This window comes from Cimex lectularius, unplaced genomic scaffold (assembly GCF_000648675.2).
Source record: "Cimex lectularius strain Harlan isolate CLEC.00 unplaced genomic scaffold, Clec_2.1 scaffold448, whole genome shotgun sequence".
Lineage (NCBI taxonomy): Eukaryota > Metazoa > Arthropoda > Insecta > Hemiptera > Cimicidae > Cimex > Cimex lectularius.
In genome coordinates this window covers 68,912-84,347 of record NW_019393004.1, presented here as the reverse complement: position 1 = coordinate 84,347, position 15,436 = coordinate 68,912, and the positions used below count along the sequence as shown (strand labels likewise).

The 15,436-nt window shown below is 32.7% G+C and overlaps 1 protein-coding gene and 1 non-coding gene across 2 annotated transcripts in view; both read right to left on the bottom strand.

The window, feature by feature from the left end:
- The window catches only part of LOC112128013, an 82,704-nt gene that overhangs the window by 21,079 nt on the left and 46,189 nt on the right, over positions 1 to 15,436 (bottom strand). The window lies entirely within an intron of this gene.
- Trnan-auu lies at positions 2,644 to 2,716 on the bottom strand. Its single transcript has one exon. It is a non-coding gene; the product is annotated as a tRNA-Asn (tRNA).

Below are 15,436 nucleotides of genomic sequence, written 5' to 3'. Positions count from 1 at the left end.
ATATTATTTTATTTAAAAAATTTCTCAAATTTAGTTCACAACCGACCTCTCTTACAAGAGAAATAAATAAGGGATGATAGAAGGCAGGAAAGCAGGCACTCAGTGAGCCAGGGAGCAGGCAGGCAGGTAGGTAGGTAAATACACAGATATACATATAGATAGAGAATATAGATAGATAAATAGAGAGAGAGAAAGAAAGAGAGAGAGATAAAGATATTAATAGATAAAAAAGGTGAACCAGAAAGAAAATGAGAGAGAGAGAGAGAGAGAGATAAAGATGCTAATAGATAGAGAAGGATAAAGAGAGAAAAAATGAGAGAAAGACTGAGAAAGAAAGAGTGAGATAGACCATCAATGCATGAACGATGTTTTATTTCCTTTCATGAATACAAATCTTATAGGAAAGAGATTTACCTTCATATTCATTTATATATAGCATCCTAAACTGTACAATAAATTATAAATGGACCGAAAAAGGTAAAATTTGAATGGTACTTCGTTTAGGTAGACCATGTTAACAAATTGATTTATAGGAAACAGAGAATAAAAAAGGATAGGTCTCTCTTGAAGGGGAAGAAAGAGAGAGAGAGAGAGTGAAGAGAGGAGAGATGAGAGAGAGAGAGAGAGAGAGAGAGAGAGAAAATTGAAGTAAATTGAATTGAAATGCTTTATTTATAATACTTACAGATTTAGGTCATACTGACATTTCGACGAGTGTGACTTAAAATTAGGTATTTGCACTTTTTTTCATTTAAACATAAACCTTGTTCTGTACACCAAGTTTGGAGTTTATTCAGATGTAAATTTAATTTCTCTGTTTGTTCATTCAGATTGGTGGCATTTGAATCTGTATTTATTCATATAGTCCACATTTGAAATATTTCAGTGTATTAGATGTTTGATTAATGTATAGTTCAAAGAGTAATGCTGATAGCGTTGACCCTTGTTGTGTGCCTCGGTCGGTGGATTTACAATCGGAATAATGATCATTTGCAGTCTACTGTACGATTTGATTAGTTGATAATTTAGTTATGTTTGTTGTATAATTTCATATTTCAAAAGAGAGAGTGAGAGTGAGACGGAAATAGACAAACAAAATATGTAGCGTGGACACAATCAGAAAAATAGAGTAACAAACAAGCGGGAAGAAAAAGAGAAATGGTAAAAACAGAAAGATAGAGGCACAGAAAAAAGACAGAAAACGAATGGGGAGGTGTAGAGAAAAATTGACCCAGAAAGAGAGTGATAGAGACCAACATTAATTTAATTGAAACCGTTCTAAATACGTCATAATATAATATATTAAATGTAACGAAGATTTATTATGATAACGCCGTATCATTAGAAAGCAATTCTTTCCGGTCTTATAGTCAGGTTAAATGCTTCGACCAACAAATTAATAGAAATAATAACACGATAACGGTGAGTGGAGAGTGTTGTACAACTATTTTAGAAGAGAGTTCTTACTCACAGATCAACTGTGAAGGTTAAAAACAACAAACTGTGAGTAAGAATTATATCCACTATTATTATCCAATCATAAATTGAGTCAAATCGTACGTTCATAGTAGACTACAAAGAATAAAAACAACAAATGACCATTATTCTGATTGGCAATCCACCAGCACAGGGCCGCCACAAGGGTCAACGCTATCAGCATTACTCTTTGAACTATACATTAATCAAATATCTGATCCAACAAAATATTACAAATATGGATTCTATGGGGATGATATAAATGTATAAATGGATCCAAATGTCACCAATCTTAAGGAACAAATAGATAAATTAAATTTCGATCTGAATAAACTCCAAACTTGGTGTACAGAACATGGTCTATGGTGGGCAAAAAATGCAAATACCTTATTTTAAGTCACACCTGTTAATTGTAAGAAACGTAACGTAAACTTGAAAAATTTTAAAGTTTTAGGATTCTTCCCTTCTTTGAATGTAAAAGGGTAAACATAAATTAACACTGATGGTTGGATCTTCTAAGATGCTATTATATGACATTATGGGTATTCACGATGTTTGTAAGATGTTAACTCGTGTGAACTCGAATAGAGAAATGTCAAGTAAGGTCGTGAACGCCCCCTTCTTTTCTTAAAGTATTAAACGTTAATTTTTCCGCAATTCCGCGCGTGGCGATTGGTAGAATCAAAAATAAAGCTATAACCGCCCTTGAAAGCTTGTTGTTTGTTTTGGTTTTTTTCTGTGTTAAATTGTTAGATGCCAGAAGTTTGTAAGAAAGGAAAATTAATCAACTCTTTCATTTAAAATGCTATATATGAACTCGTAAAGTACTAACAAATGACCTGCGTTTTTCAAGAAGTTGGTAAAATGTTTTTCATTCATTTAAATTTTGACATGTATTGTTTTTTGCAATAAGGTCTGATGAAGGGGCTGGCAGCTGAGCCCGAATGGTATAGCCCGAAATAAAAAATAATTAATTCGAAATCAGTTAATTTGATTTTTTAAAATTTTTGTATTTATTACAATCTGTTCCTTATTATGAAATGAGTATGATTATAAGATGTACACATGACGTACTTCGTGAGGGTAGTTAACAACCATTCAGTTTTTCAATTTTAATTCTAAAAAGATTTAATTAATTGAGGTTTTAAGTTGAGATAAAAAAGTCAGTGTCACGAGCGGGATTCGAACCCACGACCTTCGGCTTAATACGCCGCTGCTCTACCACTTGAGCTATCGTGACTTCGATCCACTCGGACACCAACTTCCCATCTCAACCCCACTTTTTGAATTTTCCCTCCTTTTTGCCATTTTTCAAATGTCGTGTAATCGGATTGGATTCTCGGCAACAAATGAAATGGCTTTAGTGAAGTGTACTTCATTTCATTGAACAATGGCAAAAAGGAGGGAGAATTCAGAAGGTGGGCTTCAGATGGGAAGTTAGTGCCCGAGGGATCGAAGTCACGATAGCTCAAGTAGTAGTGTATCGACGTATCAAGCCGAAGGTCGTGGGTTCGAATCCCGCTTGTGACACTGACTTTTTTATCTCAACTTAAAACCTCAATTAATTAAATGTTATTAATTGGTCAAACGGACCACGAAAAATAGTGAATTTAATTGTAAAAAGGTTGATTTGAAGTAAAAAAGGTTTAAAAGGTTAAAAAGCTTTGAAGTTAAAAAATTTAAAGTTTGACGAAAAAACATATATTCATATTGTTTGGGTTATCTGGTAAATTATATGTACTACTTACCATTTTTTTAAGTCACAATTATATTATGATATAATAATGTAAAAACATCGTACAATGAATATTAGGGGTATTCACAATGTTTGTATGATGTTAACTCGTGTTAACTCGAATAGAGAAATGTCCAGTAAGATCGAAATCGCCCCCTTCTTTTCTTAGCTTGTTAAATGTTATTTTTTCCGCAATGGTGCGCGTGGCGTTTGGTATAACCAAAAATGAAGCTATTGCCGTTCTTGAAGGCTTGTTGATTGTTTTGGTTTTCTTCTGTGTTAAATTGTTAGATGCCAGAAGTTAATAAAACCGGAAAATTAATCTACTCTTTCATTCGAAATGCTCTAGAATAGCCGAAATAAAAAATAATGAATTCGAATTCAGTTAATTTGATTTTTTTTTAATTTTCGTATTTATTACAATGTGAGTAATTAACAAAAAAAATATATTGTTCTGATTTAATTAATGTGTATTTAAGAATAAAAATACATGTAAACAAAAAACAGCTGTTAAATTCATGGCTGCCATGTTGGCTATCTACGCCCTAACGGATAGAAAAGTGACTACATTTTCAACCTAACACCTAGTTGTAGAGCAGCGGCGTATCAAGCCGAAGATCGTGGGTTCGAATCCCGCTCGTGCCATTGACTTTTTTATCTCAACTGAAAACCTTAATTAATTGTAATATATTAATTGGTCAAGCGGACCAGGAAACTAGTGAACTAACATCTAACATTGACTCTGGCCTGTTAGATCGACCAATGCTAACTAGCCGATTCTTACAAGTACACGTCATCATTTTTCTCGATCTAACACGATCTAACAGAGTTAACAGGGATAACACAAAGAGCGTGAATACCCTTAATATTATTTTGCGTTTCGGTTTTATTTGAAATTGTACAAATATACGACAATCCAATAGTTTACGATATTGTTACGCATTCAAAAAATGTCGATTTTATAGGTTAATAATTGTTTGTGTGATAAGAATAATTAAAAAATTAAAAACTATTTGAGGCACAGTTTGCTTTAATTAATTTTTGTTTTAAATGAGATATTTTAACTTTTAAACTAGGCAGCACTTCATTCAGAACAATCTAACACAATCGTTTTAATTAGAAGCGTCAGAATAGGTCGCACCGTTTACAAACGGTTCTTGGCAGCAAGCGGCATAATAAATCGAGCGAGGTTCCAGAGCGAAATAAGACATGAGACTTCCTCTGAAGCTTCGGGATACATTAGAGAAGGGAAACGGAGCAATTTTGATAAAGCTGGTTCTCGTGTCTGCCGGATGTAGACATAGGGAGATGTTGAAACAACAATGATCCCGAGGTGGGAGACCATGAGGATAAGCTCACTTTGCCTGTACAATCGGGGACTTGCCGTTTTCAATACGCATTCGTGGCATGCATTTTCCATCTGGCAAAAACTTTCCGAGGGCGGGGGCGAGGCGATAATAACCGGTGTTATTTAATTTCTTCCCCTTATTTTATTCATCCGACCCCACAGGGACAAAGAGTGGCAGTTTAATTGAAAACTGAATAATTAATATTGAGACACTAGGCATCATTTCGAAACGAAAGGTAATTCTGTTTGTATTTCTTCTTCATATTTTCACATTTTTTAAATAATTGCAACTATTACCCTGTCCTATTAATACATCACATTAACTGTTAATAATGGCAAGTAATTATTACAACAATTTTAACTTGATCTTATTTACGAAGTAGCATTTTTTACTTACTTTTCCACTATATGAACTTTACATAGCCCTCGATGCGATGAAAGAAAAACAGATTTCCAATGGTACGATGTGATCGAATGTTAACACTCGAATGTTACCGAAAATATTGAGGATAGCGAGCGTTGCAAAAATATTGGTACCCTTACACAAGTAATAATTACACAAGTATAATTTGAAACTGGCAAAAAGCAATTACTGAATTGTTTAGACCCATACCCAAAAATCTCCCCAAAACTAACTAGACATTTTTGGTCAGAATAAGGTAAGTTCTTCATAAATAATACATAGCGCAATATGTAAGAAACACAATTTATTTTTAATCATTATTTGGAGAACGTGAGGTTCGTAGGTTTTAGAAAAATATTTTCTTTATCTTGCCAACGTTTCGATCTTTATTGAGATCATCTTCAGGACTCAAAGAGTTTGTTTTCCGTTTAGATGGGTCATTCTTCTGTGTCGTGTTGAAAGTGCACACTCTCCGTCACTCTCCCCCCTCTCTGTCACTCTCTCTCTCTCTCTCTCTCTCTCTCTCTCTCTCTCTCTCTCTCTCTCCACCAATTTTCCCTCCTTTTTTGCCATTTTTCAATTATTTGACCGCGAACACTAATGAATTCCACATTGTATAATATAATAAAATTTTTACTATCCGAACGCTTTTTTCAGATAATAATTAAATCTGTAACGCACTAACGATATCGATGCATTTTTAAATTTAACAATATTATTAAAATATCAATGTATAATTTAGCTGTACTTTGTGATACGCGCTTAATTGAATAAATTGCAGGTCAAAAGCCGTTAAAAGATAAAAACTATGGTGTTTTCTTCCGTGAAATTTTTTTCCAAAAGTCCTGACAAATGACTGCCTTTAACAAGGGCAATTAACATTCAAAACCGCCGGGGGCAATTTTCACACCTTCTTAGTTCAGAATTTATTTGCTCCTCGGCGGTGACCCCCTCAACTTTTCTCATTTCCTCCGCAGGACGTAGCCGCTCCTTCCTTCCGGTCATCATTAACTTTGGAAAATGCCTTGGAGGAAAAAGTAGGAGTCGAGACACCGCCATTTCCTCCGTTTATTCGTTTTCTTTTTTTTTAATTTATTTGCGTTAATGTCTTGTTTGCATATTTACAACAGAAAAGGGAGGTAAGGGAGGTTAAATATGATAACCATTGATAAATTTATATCGAACGAGAAAAAAAAACCCCTAAAATATTGTAATTTCCATTGTATTTATACTTGACGCATAAAAATTTAAATTCTCACTCCTTTAAGGATTCTTTTGAAAAATATATCTCCAAAGACAACAAACCAAATTCATTTATTTATTTTTTTACCCTGCAAATAAATTTACTTTTTAATTATAACATATAAAAAAAACTCAAGGATTTAAATAAAACTGAATGAGCAATACGTCAATTCCTTTAAATATGATATTCGTTAATAACAATTTTTAACGAACGAGAGAAAAAATTCAACAAAATTATTGTAATTTTTATTTTATTTATACTTGACCTTTACGTATAAAAAATTGAATTCACACTCCTTTAAAAATGTATTTTCAAATATAACGAACACAACTCATTGATCTTTCTACACTGTCAATAAATTTACTTTTTAATTGCAAAATATAAAAAACAAAAAAAATTTAATTTAATTTAATCAGCAAAATGTAAATTCTTTGTGAATATGTTATTCATTAATAACCAATTTCTATCGAAGGAGAGGAAAAAATTCAATCAAAATATTGTAATTTCCAATCATTTTATACTTGAAGTTTATCCATAAAAAATGAAATTCACACTTTTTTAAAATATTTTGTTTAAATATATCTTCAGAAATAACGAACACAACTCATTTATTTTATTAAACTGTAAATAAATTTACTTTATAATTAAAACATATAAAAAATCGTAAAGAATTTTAATAAACTGAATGAGTAATATGTAAATTCTTTGTAAATATGATAGTTATAATTGACCAATTTCTCAACTCATTTATCATTCTACACTCTCAATAAATTTACTTTTTAATTAAAACATATAAAAAATTTAAATAATTTTAATCAAACTGAATCAGCAAAATGTAAATTTTTTATCAAAATGATATTCATTAATAACAACCAATTTCTATCGAACGAGAGAAAAAAAAATCATAAACATTGTAATTTCCGTTTTATTTGTACTATATATACTTGACATTTTTGCATACAAAATTACAATTCACACTCCTTTAAAAATTAAATTCTATCGAACCAGAGAAAAAACATTGATTATAAACATTGTAATTTCCGTTCTATTTGTACTATTTATACTTGACATTTGTGCATACAAAATTACAATTCACACTCCTTTAAAAATTAAATTTTTACAAAATATATCTTCAAAAATAAAGAATACTATTCATTTATTGTTTCACCCTGTAAATAAATTTACTTTTTAATTACAAAATAAATTTAATTACAAATTAAAAACAAACGTAAATCATTTTACTCACGGTATGAGACATATGTAATTTCTTTGTAATAAACATAATAAGCGACACAAAACCGTTTTAGTATGTTAAACGTACAAATTTTTATTTTTAAAATTTCTAGAAACTCATTAGTCGACGAAAGAAATTTCAGTTTACCATTTCAACATGGAAAGATTGACTTGGTATTTTGGGTGTCGTAAGGGATGGTGGCATAAAGGGGTGCTAACGGCGTTTTGGTGGTTTTGGCCTTTGTCCAGTCGGGTTGTCGGTGCCAAAGCCAACTTCTATGAGTTTATCACGCCTTGAGCAACGGCAAAATCTCAAAATCGGATTTCAAGGGTAAGCGATGTGGGTTCTAAAGCCGTCTTAAACAAGCCGTTGCGTCCATTAAAATTCAACGTTCAAATCTTTCTTTAAATGTAAAATGAGCCTACAGTTGTGAAGACTTATGAACTTTTGAGCACGAGTGTAGTTTTTATTTGTTCCCTTTATTTAGCATTGATAAATGTCAGCTGTCAAGTATCCACTCCATATCTCTACTATTCACCCTCTCTCCCACTGAGTGATTATCCATCTCTCTCTCTCTCTATCTATCTATCTATCTATCCATTTTTCTAACCTCTAACTAACTCTGTTTGTCTATCTACCTACCTACCTACCTATCTATCTCACTCTTCCTCCCATTTATGCATCCCTTGTTTGCTCAGTGGGAAGTTTAATATTAATTCTTTTTTTAACTCTAACATGTTTTTCTTTTTTATCTCCCTCTCTCTCTTTCTCTCTTCTTCTCACTCTACTAATCACCCTTTCTCCAACTGTTTTTCGCTAACAGTAAGTCAATTATTCATTCTCTAATTAAAAAATTAAAGTTTCTTTTTTATATTATTCAATTAATAACGTTTTATCGCTCTCTCTCTCTCTCTCTCTTTCTCAATCTCTCTCTCTTTCTCTCTCTCACTCTACTATTTACCCTTTCTCCTACACTTTTTTGCTAACAATAAGTCAATTATTCATTCTCTAATTAAAGAATTAAAGCTTCTTTTCTATTTTATTCAATTAATAACATTTTCTCTCTCTCTCTCTCTCTCTCTCTCTCTCTCTTTCTCCTTTCTCGTTCCCTTTCTTTTTTTAATATTCAGCACCCTTATGCAAGCTCTTTCTCAGTATGTCGGTTGTTCTTTTGTATAATTTAGGATCCCTTTATTTTAGTACGCTTCGGTTCTACCTCTTTCTGATTTGCTCTCCTCTCTCTCTCTCTCTCTCTCTCTCTCTCTCTCTCTCTCTCTCTTCTTCTTTTTTCCTAAATATTTCTATCCCTCACTTTTTTCTTTCTCCCCCTCTCTCTTTCTCTCTCTCTTCTTCTTCTTTTTCTTCTTCAATATTTGTATCCCTCACTTCTCTCTCTCTCTCTCTCTTTCTCTCTCTCTCTCTCTCTCTCTCTCTCTCTCTCTCTTTCTCTTTTTATCTATTTACCCAACCAAATCTATCTATTCTATATTATCTTCCAATTTATATACAATATACAACCTTTTTTTATACACTCTCTCAAGACTCTTTATTTATGGGCAAATAATTTTTAAAAAAAGAATCCCCAATTTTTTTAAAAATTATTTTCTTTTTAAAATATTCTTTTGTTTTTAAAATTTCTGTACGTATTAAAAAAATTAAACCAACTTGTTTTTTCTACTATATATTCTTAAATTTTAGAAGTTTTCAGACCTTCATACTCTTCATGTCGTTTTGCATTTGGTATTCGATTTACGCTTTTCGCGGCCTCTTGCATAAACATGTCTGCCTTTTGCGCTTCAATTTCTATTTTTTGATAACATAAGAACAAAATTTACCCGATTTGATGATGTAATGGAAATGGGGGATCCGACAATGGGAAATATTGCCATTTATGCATTCTTATGCTTTTCCTTCTGCTGAAAAATCACTTTTCTACCCATAAAACTATTGGGTGAATGTTATTCAGTGTTTTTGATAATTAATTTTGAGAAATTAATGAAACATTTTAGAATAGATTTAGCTAAGGATTGGCAAAGCAATCTTTAGTTGAATATATATTATTGGCAATACGACAGTTTTGTCCAATTAAAAAGTCTTGTTTGAGGAATATTAAGTGTTTGTATCAATTACCATCATATACAATTTTATTCAAATTCATTAAATGATTTTTGCAAAAACTGCTCCACTGTGATGAGCATTTTTTCGTATGTTGGTCTGTTCTGCCCTAAGTGAAGCTGTAACTATTTGCTATTACTTCATCTACTATTTCTTTTTTCCACCTATTTTTCACTCAGTCGGTCATTATTTTTTGATTGTATGTTCCTTTTAATTTATAAAATTTACCAACTATTTGTTTCCTAAAACATCTACTTTTTATTTTTTTATTTTGGCCCATTAAATTGTTGACCAATCTGTCAAAAACAAACGACTATTATTCCTTTTGACAGGTAGTAAATTTTCATTTTAAAAATATGTCTTAAAAATGTTCCAACTTTATTGAAAATTGCCTACCAAATCATTTTCGAGGGACAGGAAGCCGGGAGTGATTTCTTTGCGCTGGCGGAAGTTGTGGAAGTTTCCTCATTTTTCCAACTTTATAAAACCAGGCAAACCCTTCAAAACGAGCTTGGGCGGAAAAAGGTAGGAAACCGCTACTTTCTTCTTCTTTCTTATGAAATAAATTTCAGTTTCAAACCCTGTTCATACGGAGTTCATTATGGGGGCGTTTCAACCCTGGTGCACCGTTCGCCGGCTTCGGCTCTTGGATTGCGTTCTGGCTTTCCCGCTCCTCGTCGGCGGCCGACTTAAGAGTCTTTTTATGTTCAAGGCAAAAGTTGCTCTGTAAGATTTTTTTTTTGTTTCATGAGTTTTAATTCACAAGGAATCCCTTGTGAAAGGGAGAACTTTCCTCCTTGGCATATCTGAATGGTTAAAGCATTATTCTTCCACGAGATTCTCTCCACAAGTCGTTCTATTATCCATTCAATTTCTCGGGAGATTGAATTGCAAAAGTTGATATTACCAATTGTCATTATTGCCAACTAAGACAGATTCACAGTAAATTAAGAAAAGTCACAAGTGCCGTTTAGAAATATAGTACCCTTTTTATTTTCATAACCCATAACCCACAACTCTCCTTTTCTCCATCTGTTCTTACTGAGATAGCAAGTTTATCGTTTAGTCTTTCCCCCTTTATTAATACTGTCTTTCTTCTCCTCTCTCNCTCTCTCTCTCTCTCTCTCTCTCTCTCTCTCTCTCTCTCTCTCTCTCTCTCCAGGGGTTTTGATGCAAATTTATGTATGCCTCCATATAGGACTGCACTTATCAAAAATAATTTTTGATCCATTCCTGCAAATTGTGGAACTCCCTCCCCACTGATATTAAAATGGAAAAAACCCACAAAAATCTAAAACGCAATTTACAGTTACCTCCTACAAAATTAACGGTTGAGCAAAACATTGACAGTTGTATAAAAAATAAAATTATAATTAAAATAAAAATAAAAATAAGAAAATAAATAAAAACAATTATTCAGAAATCGTGAGATGCGGTCTGGTGTGACGTAGATTTTAGAAAACCGTTTTCTTTATCGTGCCAACGTTTCGATCTTTATTGAGATCATCTTCAGGGATTGGGATTTACAAACATTTTGTATGTAAATCCCAGGCCCTGAAAATGATCTTAATAAAGATCGAAACTTATTCAGAAATCGTGAGATGCGGTCTGGTGGTCACCACCTTTTAATTATCGACGTCTATTATGGTCACTAGTCACCCCACAAAGATCGAAACGTTGTCACGATGAAGAAAATGTTTTTCTGAAACCTACATCACACCAGACCGCTTCTCACGATTTCTGAATAATTATCGACTAACGGTCACTAATCACCACACACATAAATAAAAACCTAAAAAATTGAGTCAAAGTTAATTAATTAATAAAAATAGAAACAAAGAAATGAACAAAAATATAAAAAATAAATAATTTGTTTTGTTTTTATTTTTTATTTTGTTTTAATTTGTATTACATTATTTTTATCATATTATTATATTACATGTATTTTTATATGTTGAATGTATATATTTTATGTTGAATATTTATGATGTGTAAGTGTGGGTATCTATGTTTATACTGAATGACCCCAAATCATGGATCAAAAATTCAGGACGAACGCTGAATAAGAAACCTTTAAACCTTGGTCTGGAAAGCCTTCTGTACAGAACTAGGGTTAAAAAACCTAGAAATAACACGTTTTCTGACCTTATTTGTGAAATATTAAGTAAACCGCTACTACTAGCATAAAACACAAACAACTCGAAACAACATTCGTAGTGCATTTACTTCAGCGTCGAATGAGACTAAAACGAGCCTGATTGGCTGAGAATTATAATTTTCGTCGTGTTTCAAAATTAGGAGGGGAAGGGACGCAAAAATTCACCGTTTCTGACGTCTTTATCGATGAATTGCAAAGATACACCCTTACTAAAAAAATGTTCCGGAACAAAATTTGTCGGTGATGCAATTATCCGTCATATTAGAAAAAACCCAGTTCAATTAATGAAGCAAGTCAATTTTGGTTTATTACTTTATACACAAATCGAAAACCACCGTTTTCGAAATGGTATCCCACATTAATGTATGATAAATCTGAAGGGGTTCCTTAACAATTTCTGAAACTGTACGCATCTTCGAATAAATATTTCATTCTATTCTTTACAAAAAGAGTGCAAAAGTTTGTTAATAATGTGTAGAGATTAGTGACCGTTAATCGATAGTTATTCAGATATCGTGAGATGCGGTCGGGTGTGATGTAGGTTTCTGAAAAACATTTTCTTTACCGTGCCAACGTTTCGATCTTTTATTGAGATCATCTTCAGGGCTCAAAGTGTTTGTCTTCTGTGTAATTGTGCCATCCTTGCGTGTCGTGTTGAGAGTGCCCCCGAGGGAAGACAAACACTTTGAGCCCTGAAGATGATCTCAATAAAAGACCGAAAACTTGGCATGATAAAGAAAATGTTTTTCTGAAACCTACATCACACCCGACCGCATCTCACGATATCTGAATAACTTTGTTAATAATAATTCTCAACTATTTCACAAATCATGTCAGAAATTTTTTTTCGAACACTAGCTGTCTACTGAAGGCTTTCCTGATCCCAGGTTTACAGCACCTTTTTTACTCAGCTGCTAATTTCATACAAAATCTTGAATTTTATTAATTATTAAATTCACTAATTTCGAGGAGGTGCCAGAATAAAGATAAACGATTTTCAGTGTTTAATTTTTACGGAATTTAAAATGGTTGTTCAGTCTCAATTGAATGCTGAAGTGATAAACTGTTTAGTTTTCATCTTTGTTTTCTCAATTTCAATTTTTATACTTAAAAATGCCACTTCGTGATCAGGATGTTGCGCGTGGTGGTGGCACTTATTCATGATGGACGTCCTATTGCCACCGGAGTTCCCACGAAACACTGCGGGCGGCCGTTAGACGTTTTCGAGAAACCGGGTCCTACCATAGAAGCCCCGGTTCTGGACGCCCTAGAGTAACAGAACCACAGGATGTCCGTTTTTTGACTTTGAGAATTGTGCGAAACCTCACTGTTATTCGAGCGGTTCATCAGCTCCAGGAAGTTCGAGGTGTCCAAATTTCTTTACACACTGCTAAATCAGTATGGACTGATGGCTTTTCACCCCGTAAGAGAACCAGAATTGACCAGAACACATAGAATTCCACAGTTTTCATTTCCTCGAGAACACAGCCATTGGTCTTTAGACGTTTGGTCGGCTATATATTTACAGGACAGATACTTTTACTTTGTAAACCATACTGTTAATTTATTCATGTGTTGTAAGTGTTAAATGTTAATTGATGGGTCCGTGTAAGAATCGCTGTATCGTTAGACAATGTATGCGTTGAAATGTTAACGTGTGTAAGAATATCTGCTAAGTATATTGAAAACATAAATGTGCCAAGTATTCTTCCCTGAGGAACACCCGCCTTAGGGTAAGAATTCAGTTCTCTGACGGACTCAACAAAATCGGTACGTCAGAGATGTCAGTCTGAGAGAGGATGTTATTCAGTTTCAGTTGCAAACCCTAGTACAGACTTGATCGAAGGCCTGTTCTAAATCAAGAAAGGTACCAAAAGTTTTTTTTAAACCATATTTCATAATTATTTCAATAATTATGAAATATGGTGAAACGTAATGTACTGTCCGTCCATTTGACAGTTGTACAGCCGAGAACTTATAAATAAATAAATAAAGGCCACTTCTCAAGTCGTTAATATTCAACGCGGATGCGGACCAGGGCGTCGTTTGAAATTCAAACCAGGCACGTCAACTCTTCATTAAAGGATACCAATAAATTCTTTAGTCTCATTTCCCACTCAAACCAACTCGCGCGGTCGAAACCATCGAACACGAGACGATGGATAAAACAGCATAGCCGTTCAAAACTGAATTCTTTGCTTTGACCGGTCTGTTTCTGTTGTAACGATTGCAAATTTTATAAACAAGCGACAAATTACATTAACAAATATTTTTATTGATACTGTATAACAGATTTTTAAAACGTAGTAGTACGACAACCCCTGGTAATACAATTATTCTGCATTTGTTTTACGTTATACAATCAAGTATGTTACATTGAAGCAGATTGATCAAAATTGGTCGTGGAAGACAACAATATTGAAAACGTAGCCGATTTATAATTTTGAATTTTATTCCTGTTGTGGTTTATCACATATAACGGACTTTCTACAATTCCTACATGTATTTTCTTCATACAAAGATCGAAATAAAACTCCTAATTATGTCGGAGAGTAAATTATAAATATCTTATAATTGAAAATAATGTAATAAAACAAAAGGTATTAAGTATAAAAATATTAATAATAAAATGGCAAAATTTTTAAAAATAATTAAATGACTGCGATGCTTGTTATGGCGGCTGGTATCGTTTTTTAGACAAAGAACTAGTTTATTTTTTTAATTTATTATTTTTGTTTAATACAAATTCTACTGAAATTTTTAAAGAATTCATCCTTTCTATTTAAGCATCAAAATCCAAAAAAAATTTAAATTTCGAAATTTTTTCAAGGTTAATTAATTTTTCAACGAGTGAATGTTTTTTCTATTTTCGATACAATTATTTCGAATTCTGTTTTGCAAAACAACCAATCTGATTTATTTTCTATTTTTTCTAGAGTACCGCGAGAAGTCATAGGCTGAGTCCTACATTGTTTATTCTGTGTTTCGTTTTTAAGTTTTATTTTATTTTATTTTTTAAAAGTTGCTCGATGGTTCCTGTTTTTTATCCGATTTTTATTGTTAATTTTGTTATTGTCTGTAGTTCTGTGTTGTAATTTTCAGTGCTGAGTGGATCGATTTTTGCCTGAGGATAATGTGTCATAGGGCTAAGTTGTGTGTTGTTGAGGGTGGTTGGATTATGCATTTATTTTATTGCCGTTTCAGGTGGGTTTTCTGTATGTTTGGAATTCAATTTTATTGTTGGTTCCAGCGAGCTTTTAAGATAAGCCAAATAAGTTGATACTACCAATAAAAATTTAAAAATTTGTATCAAAAATAATTGTTTGGCCTTATTTTAAAGATTTAAAAAAAGTGATGATTGTGCGAGGTTTCAGGGATCCTATGTCATTTTGAAGACATATATTTCATTTCTGGAAATGTTTTAATTTTACGTTGTTCTTTTAAAGTGTTTCTTGTATATTTAAAATTTTTATTCTCTATGTTTTCCTTAATATTGTAAAAAAAATTAGTAATTTTTTTAATAAATTGAAAAATTAAATGAAGTGTAGTGAATCAAATTTTTCTTGAAAGAATTAATAAAAGTTTTGCAATGGTTGTTTATTTACTTTTTTGTTTACGAGGATTCGCAAGTCGTATAAACCCTCAGGTTGCCGGTGTTTTGGAAAAACAGCCCAAGCAGGGCCGCTGGATTCGAACCCGGGAACTTTACCTTACAGTGATGAGC